We start from the raw sequence: 13,822 nt of genomic DNA on the forward strand, positions 1-13,822 counted from the left end.
CATCTGCCTAATGAACGGCCCAGATTGACTAGAAATTACTATACTTTTACAAGGCAATTTTACAGCTGTTTTTAGCTTCGGGGGTGCTGCCCCCGAAACCCCCTGCCAGGGGGGGGCTCCCAAAGGTCGCAGCCGCCCCCCCTGGACCCCCCCTGCAGCGAACATTTTACGGGCGGCATTGCCGCCCCCATTTCGAACTGGGGTCCTATGTGGCGATACCTTTGAATATAGAAGATAATCAGGCTCCACACCCAACAATCTCCCACTTGGAGACTGATTGTAGCAACTCCACCGCTGCTCCATTTGCTAGACAATGACTCCTCTTTGGACCTGGCTGTTTCTCATCTTCATCGTCATCCTTGAAGACCAACTGAAACTGAGCATATTCTCAGTTTCTCCCTGGTTACAACTTTTGTTAGCATATCTGCAGGATTCTGGCTAGTGTGTATATTTTCCAGCTTCAACTCTCCATCTTCCAACACTGATCGTATGAAATGATACTTGAGCTGTATGTGTTTAGTCCTGGAATGAAACACTGAGTTCTTTGCAAGATGAATGGCACTTTGGCTATCACTGTATAACGTGCCCATATCATGCTCCTTGCCCAATTCACCCATAAACCTTTGTAACCAAATCATTTCTTTACTAGCCTCTGTAGCAGCAACATACTCTGCTTCTGTTGTTGAAAGTGCAACAACACTTTGGATTTTTGAAACCCAACTGACAGCTATTCCTCCAACAGTAAATACATATCCTGTAGTGCTCCTCTTGTTATCTCTATCACCTGCCATATCTGCATCAACATATCCTTGTAGGGAGATGTTTGAACCACCAAAGCATAATGCTTGATTTGTGGTACCTTTCAAATATCTGAGAATCCATTTCACTGCCATCCAATGTTCCTTTCCTGGATTGTTCATGTACCTGCTTACAACTCCCACTGCATGTGCAATATCAGACCTTGTGCAGACCATTGCATACATTAAGCTTCCAACTGCTGATGCATATGGAACTTTAGACATATAATCCATGTCTTCTTGGGTCTTTGGGCACATTTCCTTGCTAAGTTTGAAATGGCTAGCAAAAGGTGTACTAACTGGTTTTGCATTGTGCATGTTAAATCTTTTCAACACCTTTTGTATGTACTCATTCTGAGACAATGTTAATTTACGATTTTTCCTGTCTCTAGTTATTCTCATACCAAGGATTTGTTTTGCAGCTCCCAAATCCTTCATTGCAAATGAATTTGCCAATTTTCTTTTGAGCACATTTATTTCTTGCATGTTAGATCCTGCAACAAGCATGTCATCTACATACAATAACAATATAATATAGCTGCCATCATTTTGCTTTTCAAATAAACACAATGATCAGAGTGACATCTAGTATAACCTTGTTCAGACATAAACTTGTCAAATTTTAGATACCACTGCCTTGGAGCCTGTTTTAAGCCATACAAGCTCTTCTTCAACCTGCACACTAGTTTCTCCTTCCCTTTCACCTCATATCCTTGTGGCTGCTGCATATATATCTCTTCCTCCAAATCCCCATGGAGAAAGGCTGTCTTTACATCTAACTGCTCAAGATGCAAATCTTCAGCTGCTACAAGACTTAAAATAGTTCTGATTGAAGTCATTTTAACAACAGGAGAAAATATTTCATCAAAATCAATACCTTTCTTCTGTGCAAACCCCTTCACCACAAGTCTAGCTTTATACCTCTGTTTTCCTCCATCTTCTTCCTTCAGCCTGTAAACCCATTTATTCTTCAATGTAGTTTTTCCTACAGGCAACCTGACTAAATCCCAAGTCTGGTTATGCATTAAGGAGTCCATCTCTTCTTCCATGGCTACCTCCCACTTCTTCCTGCTTTCAACCTGCATTGCTTCTTCATAACATTCGGGTTCACCGGAATCAGTCAGCAATAAATAATATAATGAAGGAGAGTATCGTTCAGGGGGTCTACTTATCCTGGTAGATCTTCTAACACCACTTTCAGGTGTTTCGGGTGCCTGTTGTTGTTGTGGTGGTTGCTGTTGTTGTGGTTGTTGATTATTATTATTTTCAGGCACCTTTACTTTTTCAGTGATTTCATCAAAAACTGTGTATTCCTTGTTTTCCTTTTCCTGTTTCTTTTCCTGCAACTGATTCTTATACAAGACCTTTTCATTGAATATTACATCTCTGCTCCTAATGATTTTGTGATTTTCGTAATCATATAAGCGATAACCAAAATCATTAACACCATATCCAATAAAGGTACATTTCTTTGACTTTGCCTCAAGCTTTGTTCTATTTTCTTTATCAATATGGACAAAGGCCTCACAACCAAAAGGCTTTAAAATAGAGTAGTTTACCTTTTTACCTGTCCATGCTTCCTCTGGAACACCACCATCCAAGGAACTTGAAGGCCCTCTGTTTATTAGATAAACAGCAGTATCTACAGCATCTGCCCAAAACTGTAAAGGCAATCCTGCATGCAATCTCATGCACCTTGCACGATCCATGATTGTTCTGTTCATCATTTCTGACACACCATTTTCTTGTGGTGTTCTTGGAACTGTCTTCTCTCTGCGAATTCCATGCTCTGAACAGTACCTATCAAACTCTTTGCTGCAATATTCACCTCCATTGTCTGATCTAAGACACTTCAATTTCTTTCCTATCTCAATCTCAACCAAAGCTTTCCATTTCTTGAAAGTATCAAATACATCAGATTTATTCTTAATACAATAAATCCAAGTTTTTCTAGTTGCATCATCAATAAAAGTAACATAATAACGAGAGCCACCAAGAGATGATACCTGAGCAGGTCCCCATACATCTGTATGCACAAGCTCTAATTTTTCATTCTTCTTTTCTTTCCCAACTCTGAGAAATCTGACTCTCTTCTATTTTCCATAAATGCAATTCTCACAGAAGTCCAAATCAACATTCTTCAAACCCGGCAACGAATTCCTTGAGTGAAGAATCTTCATCCCCTTTTCACTCATGTGTCCGAGCCTATTGTGCCATAATGCTGCATCTGCTCCTTTGGAAGTTAAAGCATTAACAGAGTTAGAAATACCATTGCATAAATACAATGTACCAACCTTTTCGCCTTTTGCTATTACCAGGGCTCCTTTGGTGACCTTCCAAGCTTTATCTATGAAAGTTGTCACACAACCTTCACCGCCTAACTGCCCTGTTGAAATCAGATTTTTCTTTAGATCTGGAACATGCCTTACCTCCTTTAATAGCCATTGGTTTCCATTCTGCTGTTTTACAAGAACCTTACCCATTCCAACGATTTTACAGGGTTTATCATCACCCAGACGAACTTGTCCAAAATCTCCTTGAACATAGTCATGAAAGTATTTCTTATCAGGTGTGGCATGGAATGAAGCCCCTGAATCTACCACCCAGGAATCAGTAATATTTTCAAAAGAAAGAATCAAAGCATCTTGTAACACCTCACCTGTCACATTTGCTTCATGATTGTTTTCTTGCTGTGCATCTCCTTCTTTTCCCTTCCGAGATCTACAGTCTTTCTTTAGGTGTCCTTTCTTTCCACATTTCCAGCACACTATCCCCGATCTGGACTTGGATCTGCCTTTCCTTGATTTACTGCGATATCCTGAGCTCTTTCCTCTTTCCATTTTTCTTCCTCTAGACTCTGCACTCAAAGCATTTCCCGATGTCTCACCGGAGCTTTTCCGTCGCATTTCCTCGCTAAGGATAGCACCGACAACATCATCAAACTTTAAAGTACTAGATCCAGAAATGGAGTTACTAATGGCCATTACCAAACCATTCCAACTTTCTGGTAATGAGCACAAGAATAACAGAGCTCTAACTTCATCATCAAAGTTTACCCCTACAGAACTTAACTGACTTGTAACTGTATTAAAACCATTTAAATGGTTTGCAACAGATCCACCTTCCGACATATTCATATTAAATAACCGTTTCATAAGAAATACCTTGTTTGAGGCTGAGGGTTTTTCATATAGTTTCGACAACGTCTGCATCAAACCCTCTGTCGTGGTTTCCTTCGAAATATTGAAGGCGACTGACGCAGCAAGGCACAACCGTATTGTTCCGAGTGCCTTTCTATCGAGAAGGTTCCATTCTTCGTCTTTCATACCCGTCGGCATCTTTGTTTTTCCGCCCAATGGTAGGTATAGATCTTTCTGATATAGATAATCTTCCATCTGCATCTTCCACAGCGAGAAGTTTTGGCCGTTAAATTTCTCGACCCTAAACTTACCATCTTCCGCCATTGCTCCCACTCGAACCAGGAACCCTTCTTTCCTGCGAGTTTATCAGCCAAATAGACCTTCGGCTCTGATACCAGTTGTTAGAAAATTATATATTACGGAGCAATGGAACACATAAAATATTGCAGAAATATAAACACAGAAAACACACAAAACAAGAGAGACACAGATATACGTGGTTCACCCAGTTTGGGCTACATCCACCCCGAACAGCCAGTCCTTCCTTTCTATTATCCAGCAAAATGAAGAGACACAACCTACAACAAATCCGCTGTAATATCCTCTGTTTTCTCTCACAGTCTCACCTCTCTGTTTCTCGCTCACAGAATACACATCTATCACACAGCCTCGAATACAATACCCTCATACAAAGAGAGGGGTTGCCTTCTAGGGAAAAAACCCTAAACTAAACATAATTTCTACCGTTAGATCATTCGTCTAATGAACGGCCCAGATTGACTAGAAATTACTATACTTTTACAAGGCAATTTTAAGCTTTTTTTAGCTTCAGGGGCAGCGCCCCCGAAAACCCCCGCCAGGGGGGCTCCCAAAGGTCGCAGCCGCCCCCCCTGGACCCCCCCTGCAGCGAACATTTTACGGGCGGCGTTGCCGCCCCCATTTCGAACTGGGGTCCTATGTGGCGATACCTTTGAATATAGAAGATAATCAGGCTCCACACCCAACAGGGTTTTAGTATGATTTGATTCGGGAGTCGCCATAAGAGAATCTGATTTTTTGTCATGAATTTTCTATTAAAAAAGGGTGAAACATAATATTCAAATTACGAGTAGGCTGAATCAATTCCTCCTTGGCAACAACATGAAAAATGTTTCCACAAAATATAGCAAGTCTTGTGAGGGGAGTTCACAAGGAAAGAACTAGACCAAGGGACAATAATATGAGGTGTGGTTTACTATCACCATAACCAATACCTCATACTCTGTCATGGAATTTCACCACTAGGGAGGTTTCCCTTTAGTAAGGTCACCTAGAAGGATATGCTAAGTACACAGATAAGGTGAAAAGATAGGCATATGGAGGATAACAATTCTTAAGAACAAGGCTTAGTGATCACATTTGGGAAATTCACATCATCCTATGTGCCTAGTTAGGGCACGACGTGATCTAGGGCTTAAGAAATAACAAGCCAAAAGGATCAACCTAGAATCACAAGGCCAAGAGAAGTGTTCCAAAAAATGTATACCTTCAACCTATGGAACAAGAAGCCTTCAATGATACCAAAATTGAAGCCTAGGGAAAACTAGGGCTTTTTTAGGGAAAAATTTACATAGGGCATAATACCTTGACCTTAGAATGGATGGATTGGCTACTAAAATGAGTTTATTTTGAGTCAATCAACTTTCCTACCAATGTTGAATCCTCCCACAATCCAACAACTATAACCCTATTTGAAATTCAAGCACTAACCCTAGCTGGCAACTTATCCTTGAGGGGCCAAAAAAGAGATTTAAGGAGATAAAGTGAAGTTTAGGAGTAAACTTATGATTTACCAACAAAGTCACCAAGGCCAATGCTTAGTCCTTGGGTAATGGAGTCTATGAGAGTGAAAATTTCTAGATATTCGCAGGGAGTAAGGGAATAATGAAACCTTATGTCTCAAAACCCTAGATATCACTTTTGTGAGGGAGAAAATTCAATTGGGAGAGTTAGTTTAAATTCACCAATGAGATTTCCATTGACATTCTATGAGTGAGTAAATCATGCAACACTATTATCTAGAATTCATACAATGATTTTCAACAATAACTAGCACAATAGAAAGCTTATATAATTCAGCATTCCATACATTAGACACAAAATTAAAGATTTATCAAATCCAAGGTACACTTACAAGATAGAATGCATGAAGAAGCCTTTAGTACTCCAAAGTCACATCTCCAAGGCCAAAGAAATAACTCCCGCAAATAAAAATAATACACCATAGAGTCAGATCTCCACAAGATACAAGAAGGCCAAAATTCTCCAAGAAGGTCGAAAATAGTCACAAGTGACGATTATCCATACAATGAGCCTATCCTCTATTTATATGAAGGTTATGACTTATAATTATGCCTATAAATCCCTAAAATAAGTTTCTATTGGCGTTGTTTTCATTGATGACAAAGGAAAAACCAAAGGAGCTTATGTTTGTGTTGGTATTTATGTTGCAAAGGGTGTTGTTGAAATATGTTGATTTGTGCTGAGTAGTGAGGTTGATTGCGTGGATGATTGAGAAACAATGTTGCAGAGATTTTTAATTATTGTGATGCAAGGCAAAGGCAAAGGAAATATTGCTGAGTAGGCATTGTTGATTAGAGGTGAAGGAGTTGAATGTTGCATAGGTTGCAAAGCTTGATAAGGACAAACAAGTTGCTTGTGGTTGTAGATGTTGTGATGCAAGGCCTCCCTATGATTGTAACACATCCTTCAACATTGAGGACATGCACTATAACACAAGTCATTTAGTATGCAGTTAGTGTTACCCTGGACTGTAACACACCATCTCTTCAACTAACCTGTAATACAATGTGTTTTCTTATCCATCCGAGCAATAATACTTATGATATTTTATTGGATGTTGTGAATATTAAAGTTGGCTTGTGTTAATGCATATTTCAAAGTTATCTTACGTGTTTTAATATTCAGAGGTTGAAAAAGTTTGGAAATGAAGAGACATCCCAAGAATGCAAAGATACAAAGATGGTCATTTCAGATTCATATTGGAATGCTAACAACCATGAAAACTAGTTTATAAAAATGAGTAAGGTTGGAAGGATGTAATATTAGAGAGTTAGAGAATGTGAGAGCTAATAGTGTTTTTTTTTCATTAGTTACCAACCACATATAGAGCATATGTGGAGCAAATTTGAGCAGAAGAAGAAGTAGAGACATATATAAATGTATGAAAAGTAATAGATTGGGTAAAGTAGCATATTTTTTCTTGTATGTATCAAGAGATTGTAGTCTGATTTCAAGTTGTATCTTGATAAATAATAGGTTGGATCCTATTGAGGTAGGAGCCTCTTGTGGTTTGTAGCCTCTAAAAATTCTATGGGAGTTGGAGCTTCCTTGCAAGTTGAATTTTGTAGAACAAATTGAGGTAGCAACCTCCTGTAGGTTGGAGCCTATAGAAAATATGATGTAATAAGGGAGTAGGATCTTGCCTTTGCATCACAACAATAAAAAATTCATGGTTTTCTCCCTTTATGGGTTTCCACTTATATCTACTGTCTATGTGTTACTTTTATGTGTTGATTTGATGTTGTTGTTCACATATTACTTGCTTCTTGTATATTAAATTTGCATTTTATATGGTGTTATACTGCTCATTGAATAGTTTATTAAAAATAAAATAAAATTTGTCCATGAATACACTAAACTGATTCACCCCCCCATAAATTTAGTCAAGAGTCTAACAATTGGTATCAGAGCAGGTTCCTTCTTGTAAGCCTAACAACTGGAAGGTAAAATTGGTTGAGTCATGAGCTATCAAAATGTACCTATGCTTAGTACTGCAATTTTTCAATAATGGAAAGAGAAGGTAAAAATTGAATTGATGGGTTATTGACCTAATGTATGGAAGCTAGTGGGTGATGGATACAAAAAATACTCCTCCTCTAAGAAAGAACAACAATGGAATGCTTAGAAAAAATGTGCAATGTATAACAACCTTCATAATATGGATCTTTTTTTTGCCAGTCAAGGTAACTGTATTATATTATCAAAATTTCAAAAACATCGTACATCAACAATTGAAATGTATACATCGTTGCTGCCACACTAGGAAAAATAACAAGCTTAAGAGCTAACAAGAGAGCTTCTCTGAACAAGATTGAGTCTGTAAGGAAGCCAAGACAACCTGTGTATTTAGTTATTTCTGAAGCAAAAGTAACACAAGAAGAGAATTTTCTAGAATTACACATTACAGAGGAGGGTTGGGGGGAAATGGTGGCAGGGATGCAAAGAATGCTGCCCTCTCATGCATGTGGTAGTCAATATGCTCTACCTGGGTCTCCAACGCACGAAGGTGGTCATTTGTTCACCGAAGTTGCCACCGAAGGCCATCTAGAGAGTCCAGGAGTTCATTTTGCATGTGTTGGAGGTCATTGATGTAGGCCACCAATTTATTCCAATTGTTGTAGCACTGCTCCCTCAGAGTTTCCATGCTTAGATGGAGAGTGTTCAGTTGAGCCGCTATGGAGTCCAAGGTAGCCGGGGCCTCTATGTGGCCCTGGGAGCGATCTGGGGATATGGCTGCCTCTGCATCAGAGTGGCGACTCTCGATCGACTCTGAGCCCGAGCTAGGTATGTCCCGTGGTGGATGATTCTCCATACAATGACCGACTCCTCCTCTGCGGGCACGAACTCGCTACTGGGACATGCAACTGACTCCTCCTCTGCCCGTTACATGAACCTGGTTTCCCTGAGAAACTCACCACACCAATTAAATATGAACCAAACAAAGAAAAACACAACTTACCTCCCCTGTGTCGAAGTTTTGAGATTTCCAGTGCAATTCCCGTGCACCTCACCAATGTTTTCCAGTGAGATGGGTGGCGCATTTCAGGTCACAAAGGTATACCAACCACTCACAGGGAAGAACCACACCCCACGTTCTTTGCCTAACTGCCGCTCCAGAGGAGAAATTCCTTGCTGGAAGAAGACCCAGAATGGGGCAGGGTAAGCAAGAGCCCACTACCCACTCACACCAACCCCGAGATTGCAATTTCCGTCACTGTAGTTTGTCCTGTGATCTCTCGATCCCACGTCCAAAGAGCTTGCCAGTTTCAGTCCCCCACATACCCTTCAATCTTGAACCCGTCATGTATCGTCGCCCCAAGCCTTTGCTTGAGCCAGGACACCAATACCTCACTGCTCTCTCTCACCCAACACTCTCTCCTCATCGACCACCTACTACAAATGACCACCCTGCTGCCTCCTTCCTGGATTAAGTAACAGTCACGGGAGAGACCAACTCCCAATAACCATTAAGTAGGGTGTGCTGCGTGTGGAGGCCCAAATAGCTCCACGCTCCGACCTGCAGCCACCTGTCTCCTTGATTGGACACCCCCATCGTGGTGTCATAATATGGATCTTGAGACAATGATTGATCCTAAATTTGAAAAATAAATTTGGGAAGGGTTGCAACTCATGCATGAAGGAGATACTAGTAGAAACAATGCAGAAAAGGAGAAGAAAAGAAGGAAGAAGAAAAACGCCTATCAAAAGGAAGACATTTAGTCAAATAAGACCTATGCTAGTATGATTGTACTTGATTTCCATGAAGAAAAGTTAGCTGAAAAACAAGCCAACCTTGACTCAACCTTAGCTGAAATAGACATACTTACAAATAAAAACAAACACCAAAAGAATTTGTTGCAAAGATGTGGTGAAAGAGAGCATGGGTACAAGGAGGAAATTATTAGCCTGAGGACATTACTGAGAGAAGCTGGAAGAACTAAAGAAATGATGAGAAATTGATTGAAGGAGAGAGACCTACAATGTGAAATATTAGAGTCTAAGATCGTTACAACAAGAAATGAATTATATGAAAAAAATAAACTATATAATAATCTAGAAGAGGAGATTGTCTCCATAAAGAACTCAGAAAAGTGTAGTAATTCAAAGGAAACCATTAAAGAGGATACACGAACATAAAAATGACCAATAGAAGAAGCCAACAACAATGTGATTGGTAAAGAAGCAAACAAAAACAAGCAACAAATTTATCAAAAGCCAAAGAATGAGGTGAAGGAAAGAATGTCATTTTCTCTTGGAGATGAGTTGAGAAAATTTGGAAGATCCCAAAGGAGATTCTTTGCTCCTTTGAAAGATATCAAGTGTTTTTATTTCCATGAACCTAGACATGTAGCAAAAAAAAGTAAGAGAATTCAAATCAAGACTAATCAACAGAATATGCAACAAACAATGAATTTCCATCAAGCAATCAAACGGGGAAGAAAACCATCCACTCGATACATAAATAATTTCTATGGTTATTGTTATTTGTGAAATGGATTTAGACATAAATCTATTGGCTACAAAATTTATGTAAAGAAGAGTAGAGATAACTCAAGAAAATACACACCATTTCTTCAATTTATTGGTCATATAAGGTGCAATTTCTGTAGCAACCTTTGCTACATGACCAAATATTGCAACTTTCCATGTACCATTTAGAAGTCTAGCCAAAATATTGAGGCCACTGCAAGTAGACTAAAAAATGAGCCAAAAGGAAATGCAAACGACATAAGGTAGCCCACTAAAGTGTGAAAGAGGAAGAAAAAGGAGCATCCTGTGACTTCATTGACAAAGTGAAGTCAACATGGCCTTAGGGGGAGCTGCTTATGAAAGAAATAAAGAATATTATTAATGAAAATGTTAGAGAAACAACATCTCAGGGGGAGAGCATCCCCAATAGTTTCTTGACAATACGTAACTACATATGTTGGAGTGCCTCTGCGATAAAACTTTAATGAAAAGGATGTCTATGATCAATTGCAATTCCAAAAGAAGAGGTGTTTGTAGGACATTGTTATGAAGTGTTTGGAGTATATTGGCTATCACATATTTTTCATGACTTAGAAGGCTACATAAATGAAATATGTCAAAGAAAGAGAAAGCTCAAAAGACAAACATGCACCACTTACACAATATATTCAACAAGAAAGTTAGAATGTTACTAAAGAAGAAAAGGAAACAAATATTCATTCAAAAAGCTTATGCATTAAATATATAATTGAATTACAACAAGAAATATCTAAAGAGATAGAAAAGAGTCATAAAAATTGGTAGAACACATCTCATTTGCAGCAGTACAACCACTTCAACCAAGTAAAATAATGGGTACATATATGAATGGATGATAACCTTATGCAAGCTTCTTTGTAAAGATTTAAGGTGAAAAAATGCCATACATACAAATTCACAATGACTAGAGGTGCATCAAGTTCAAAATTACAAGTTTTGTAGAAAGATATATTGCATACAGGAAGTGAGATTGTGTGCAGATCCTTAAAACTATAGTTGAAATAGAGATGGAGACTGATACTCAAAATATCTCAGCAATTTCCTTATTCTTTGAAACATTTCCTTATAGATTGGATGAATCTACATGCTATATTGATGATGAAAATCTAGAGAAAAGTGCAACCCTCTTCAGACCTAAACTCATTATTACTAGTACTAGTGCTTATGCATGCCATTATGACTATGCTCTGATGCACAAGGTTTGTGACAAGAAAAGAGATGTGTTGTTAGTTGAAATGACACACATAAGTGGACTTGTTGCAGTTGGTGTAGTTCCATCTCCTTTTGATTTTGAAAATTTAGTGATCACGACTACACAAAAATCGCTCTGTGGTCCTCATGGTGCAATGATATTTTGTAGAAATGGCATCAAAGATATTAACAAGCAGGGGAAAGATATTAAGTATGAATATGAGAAAAATATTAATGCAAATGTGTTCCTTAGTATTTGAGGTGTTCCTCACAATCGTACTATAAATTTCTTAACTATAGTAGGTTCACGTTGCAACTAATGACAATACAATTCTTGGGGATATTTCTGCAATGGTTCCTAGTAGAATTCACATGGGGACACTAGCTCTAACATCAAAAGGCTCCATCAAGGATGATTTTACAAAAGTAGCATTTTTTTTTTATTGCTACTCAACTAGCCATTAGAATAAAGTCTAAAACACAAGTGAATTGACATTCAAACCATGACGACTCCACTGTCTAATGCAAACCATCAAATGCACAAACTATATATCAAGATCATATCTCTGTGAATGTGTGCCTTGATCTCTATGATAAGGCCAAACCAAATAGTATTTTACTATCAATCGACAAAAGGACAAAGATCCATTGCATTAAACATCCAAACAGACGAGAAACATAAGGAAAAAGGACAAAGAGTTTGTTGAAGTAGACAAAATCAAAAGCAAATTATAGATTGTGAACAACTATATGATTGCTTGAAGAGACGTTGGATCGCAGAGGAAAATGGAGCCAACCTAAAAACGGAGATGGAGGATAGCTCTTCACGAATCTTCACAGAGAGAAATATAACGATTGAGTAAACCTGAAATTTGAGTGATGAGATAGAGGCTCAATGAATGCTAGAGATATGAAATATTAGAAGGCGAAAACTATAACAGAGGAATGCAAGTTGATTGAAGGCAATGGAGAGATACCAGATGAAAGATAAACGTTACACAGAGATGAAGTTGACTAGACCCTTGATGATACATTACACTTGACTTGTGATGACTTACACCCAGTAAATGACATAGTAGTATGAAGAGGACAATGAAATAAACATTGGCATATAGAAAGTACGTATTAACATACATGTATACATTACAAAATATGAATATGCCATATGGACAAAGGTCGTGCTAGGTGACAGGGTACACAAAAGTTGAATCTTTATGGTCACAATAATAGACCGAAAAGAAAATAAATTGATGCTTTGAGACCTGAGGTGGTATAGTGGTAGAGTAGTATGACTAAGGGAATCAAGCTAGATGAGGATGACATAAATACGTTAACATAGGAGACTAGACAGAGGGTGTCAAATTAGAGGACGTTACTATAATGAAAATCATAATAGATTGAATGCGTTGAAGAGTGCCAATGAGGTTGGAGCAGGGAATGACAATGAATCGAATACTAGGAAAAGGAGGACAATGTATTGAATACCATGTAAAGGAAGACAATGCATCAAATACATTTGTGTTATTTATTAGTAGAAACAAAGAAAAAGTCTCCTCCATGGACTATTGCGGAAAGAAAGGTAAAACCATTTCCATGGATTCTCATGAATAAATCTCTAGTCTCAATGAGATATATTGACCCTGTAAAGTGGGTGACAACAAATGAAGGTGGGTCATGTATTGAGGTTGATATTGTATGGTTGTTAATGTTGTCAAAAGTGATTTCTATTTTATATCAGTCCCTCACATCTAGAATTGGGATCATGCTTTACAACCATCTTACTCAGATTTGTGGTGAGGAGTACTCTTAACCTATGTGCACGTTGCTATGACTACAATGTGAAGCCTATGTAATAGATCTAAATTTAACACTTATCCTAAGAACCTGAGCTAGATATTCTTGTGTGTGTGTGTTAATGAACACAATTGATGCATCTTTATTCCAATTTATTTTATCTCTCTTAGGGAAGCCCCATGTTGTAGCATTATCTATAAGCATAACAGGGTTAGTGCTTCTATTCTTTCCACCCAATCAAATGTTGTCTCTATAGCTTCTAAGTTCAAAGAAATAATGGTCAAAAAATGAGTGATGGAAAGGAGTTGGAAATTCTTACTAAAACAAGAAGGAATTGCACATGTATAGTAAGAATTCTGAGTTTGGGCATGACTTTACATGTAAATGACAATTTTTGTAATCATGAGAGACACACAAGTTGTCCGTGTTGAAGCCATAAGACATACAAAGGAAGAAACGAAGACTGTCATGCATTAGGGGATTTTTGAGGTCTAAAATGGGCCTCCTAAGGAAATTATAAAATAATAGTGGAAATAATAAAATAAGATT

The sequence above is a fragment of the Pinus tabuliformis genome, chromosome Q (assembly GCF_031772625.1).
Source record: "Pinus tabuliformis cultivar Carrire ecotype Pingquan chromosome Q, CPIR1, whole genome shotgun sequence".
NCBI classification, from domain to species: Eukaryota; Viridiplantae; Streptophyta; class Pinopsida; order Pinales; family Pinaceae; genus Pinus; species Pinus tabuliformis.